Source organism: Limulus polyphemus, unplaced genomic scaffold, assembly GCF_000517525.1.
Source record: "Limulus polyphemus unplaced genomic scaffold, Limulus_polyphemus-2.1.2 Scaffold1511, whole genome shotgun sequence".
In the NCBI taxonomy this organism is placed as follows: Eukaryota; Metazoa; Arthropoda; class Merostomata; order Xiphosura; family Limulidae; genus Limulus; species Limulus polyphemus.
This window is the reverse complement of record NW_013667121.1, coordinates 29691-33728: the sequence shown is the minus strand read 5'-3', so window position 1 is coordinate 33728 and position 4038 is coordinate 29691. Positions and strand designations below refer to the sequence as shown.

The following is a 4038-nucleotide window of genomic DNA, read 5'->3' as shown; positions in this document are numbered from 1 at the left end:
CGCTGCTAGCAAACCAAAGACTCCATTAATATAAAGCACAAACATAATCTAAACTATTATGTGTGTAGGCTTCCTACCTGTAATTAAAGCAGCTATTGATAAAGTGTTCAAAAAGGCCTCTGACAATACGCCTATTTAACTTAGCTAAAAGCTACTTATAAACAGGGGGCCTGGTGTGACCTAGCGGTTAGCGTACCTCGTCTGTGTATCCAAAGATTCACGGTTTGCGTCCCTTAGTTGGATTAGATCGCCACTCACATAGCTATAACCTCTAGCCTACATCAGGTATTTAACATTAGTTTATTGCTGTATAATTCATTTATGTAAACGAAAGCCTGAATATGTTTTGTTTATTAAGTTTGGTTTTCAGCTACAGATAAATCCTGTAATTTTATCAAAAACCAGTTGGTCGCTGATTAGGCATTTCACCTGATCGGAATTCTTTAAAATATCACCGCATTAAATTGTTTGAGTAACTGAAGACAGAATTAATGAATTGAGTTGTTTCAAAGTTATTGGAAGTTAATTATATACAGCGTCTCTGACATCAAATAAGATTTTTTACCTCAACTCTTGTTGAACCTATTTCTTATTATTTTAAAATATATCCAGGTACTTCAGGTTTTTGGCAATTTTCTGAAATAATCACTATTCTCGTTGTGACGGTTTTGGCAAATCTGTTAAGACTGAATTTCAGTTAGTTAGTTTTGAGGCATTCATTATAATTGAATCTCAATCTGTTAGTTGTGACACGTCCATTAGGATTGAATCTTAGTTCTTCAGTTAGTTTTGGCACGTCAATGAAAATTGAATCTTAGTTTATTAGATATTTTTGACATGTGCATTAAAATTGAACCTATTTCTTATTATTTCAAAGTATATCCAGGTACTTCAGGTTTTTGGCAATTTTCTGAAATAATCACTATTATCGTTAGATATTTTTGGCACATGCATTAAATTTGAATCGTAGTTCGTTTGGTACATCCATTACAGTTGAATCTTAGTTCGTTAGGTAGTTTTGAAACATCTGTAGAAGTTGAATCGTAGTTCGTTAGGTAGTTTTGAAACGTCCATAGAAGTTGAATCTTAGTTCGTTAGGTAGTTTTGAAACTTCCATAGAAGTTGAATCTTAGTTCGTTAGGTAGTTTTGAAACATCTGTAGAAGTTGAATCTTAGTTCGTTAGGTAGTTTTGAAACGTCCATAGAAGTTCGTTGAGTAGTTCTGTCACATCCAGTGCGGTTGAATCCAATAACTATGTTATCTTAATCTGGATATTTTACCCCACCTTTTCCTCAACGTCTATCAACTTGTCTCCAAAATGTTTGATTTTAATATTTCTCGCACTAATAATGCATTTGTTCACAAAAAATGGCCGTAAGTCGGGCAGGTAATAAAATTAGAAATAAAACACTAGAATAATAGTAAAACAGAGATATCTTTAAATGTGTGGTTTCTATAAACTTCATTTGACTACAGATTTATGATCTAAAACTTGGTGTGAAAAGAAGAAAATATTAAATGTGTGAAATAATCTGTTAAAAACTAAACATCATATTATTATTACAAGTCATTAAAAACACGTTGGTTAGTTACAGATAACTTACTTGACTTGACGTCTTTGTTGTGTATACAACAACTATTACTTTTACTGGACGCCTAACAAGTATAATTGTCACTAGTTTTAACTAATATTTCACAGAATATCAAGTACGACAGGAAAGCATATGTAGATCAAGACACGACGTTTCCTTCCCGTCAGAAAAGGGCTTCTCCGAGTCAAAAACTTACTAAAGTATGATCAATACATACATCTCTATGTAAAAACAACAAAACTATGAAGCGCTCTCTTGTGGACCAAAAAAGGTTTAATTTACTCGAGTTTGTGTGTACCAGTTTCATACAAAATGCTTTATCGTCAAAGATGTACAAGGATCTAAGAATATCGTCAAAGATGTACAAGGATCTAAGAATATCGTCAAAGATGTACAAGGATCTAAGAATATCGTCAAAGTTGTACAAGGATCTAAGAATATCGTCAAAGTTGTACAAGGATCTAAGAATATCGTCAAAGATGTACAAGGATCTAAGAATATCGTCAAAGTTGTACAAGGATCTAAGAATATCGTCAAAGTTGTACAAGGAACTAAGAATATCGTCAAAGATCTAAGAATATCGTCAAAGATGTACAAGGATCTAAGAATATCGTCTCAAAGATGTACAAGAATCTAAGAATATCGTCAAAGATGTACAAGGATCTAAGAATATCGTCAAAGATGTACAAGGATCTAAGAATATCGTCAAAGATGTACAAGGATCTAAGAACATCGTCAAAGATGTACAAGGATCTAAGAACATCGTCGAAGATGTACAAAGATCTAAGAATATCGTCAAAGTTGTACAAGGAACTAAGAATATCGTCAAAGATGTACAAGGATCTAAGAATTGTAATTTTCCATATTTTAGTTCCTATCATAATGCCCCATAAATGGCGTATATTAATTCATTACTTTCTTCATGAATATTAGACCATTAGAACGGTAGCCCATAATTAAATGACATTACGGTTCAATCTCCTAACGTTATTCAAAAGTCACACAGTTTAAATTTTACGGTCAGTTAGTCACTACATAACCAATACTGTTGATACTTGTGTCTTCATTTTATTACAATCAATATTTATCAACAATGTCTAATCATAAATGAGAACTAAAAATTAACCCAGTACTTAATATAGCTAATTTGATATCTATAAGATCCAGTGTCTGTCTGTGTGTCACGTAACTCCTAAACCGCTGGTCGCACGAACTTCTTAGTGGTACCAAACGAATCGCCTCGTTCCCGGGGTAAAACTTTTCATCCAACCCCTTTGGGAACCCGGGGATTTCCCGAAAACCCCTTCTCCCAAACTGTTGGGCTTACCAACTTCTAAATGGTGTCCAAACGAATCGTCTTGGCCCCGAGGTTTGTACAAAGGTAAAACTTTTCACCCATAATGCATTAATTTATTAGCTAGGTAACTTCGCTGTAACGTCGTAACGACGTTTTCGGCTATAATCCCAAAATACACATACCCTCGTATTCTCCCTAACGGCGTCGTTACCAATGAAAGCCCATATACGAGATAAAATACTAAGACAAGTGTTATTTAGCATATAGAATCGTATACAGATATCATAGTCCAGCAAAAACTAGTGTTTATGAAGGTAAAAAATGTATAAAAAAGTCGTGCAATAAATAGACAAAATGTAAATATTCTAATTACAATAATTTAGATAAATGTAATATAATGAAAAATATTACTGAACGTTATATGAACTGTGTCTGTGTGTAACAATTAAGAAGATACTATTGTCCAAAACTTTCATTGTAGATCTTATTTATTATCTTGACACTATGGTAATCCCGATTTTTCATCTTCCGTCGTAGGATCGAACCCAGGATATCTCGCACAAAACATTATTGCTAGTAAGGTACTATTTAAGTCAAACTATAATGTAGGATCAGAAAGTTGGTAGATAACTCTTAAAAAATTCCGATGAAACTCTAGCGCTTTCGACTGGTGGACTTGTCTTATTCAGGGGTAGGGGCAGAGTAGAAAACACTTTTGACCCAGTTTTCCATTAAGTGCCATTACAATAAGTCAGAAGCTTTGCAACTTTTATATATTTTTTGCTTATAAAATAAAATCTTCAATCTCCAGACATTCAAAATACAGAAACATTCATGTTATACCAGCAAGTCAACGGTAAGATAACGAACCTACGATGCTAAAATCCGAGGTTCGATTCCTCACAGTGTACAGGGCGAAAATAGTCCCTTGTGTAGCTTTGCACTAAAATCAACAACAGAGCTCAGTATTAGGACCTTTGTTCTATTTGATTTACATCAATTACATAGATGAAGGAATAGTCAATGAAACACTTAAATTTGCTGATGATATTAAGGTATTTCGTGTTGCTAGCTGTGAAGAGGATGCTGCTGATTTACAAAAGGATTTTGATCATTTAGTGAGTTGGATAATAAAATGGCAGATGGGT

At 33.8% G+C, this 4038-nt stretch overlaps 1 protein-coding gene across 1 annotated transcript in view; it reads right to left on the bottom strand.

Annotated features, from left to right (window-relative positions):
- Positions 1 to 1767, bottom strand: part of LOC106463894 (calcium-activated chloride channel regulator 1-like) — a 28674-nt gene extending 26907 nt beyond the window's left edge. Inside the window, exon 1 of the mRNA XM_013923973.2 lies at positions 1606 to 1767. The gene's annotated coding sequence lies outside the window, so the exon portion shown is untranslated. The remainder of the gene's footprint in view (positions 1 to 1605) is intronic.
- Positions 1768 to 4038: the final 2271 nt, after the last annotated feature.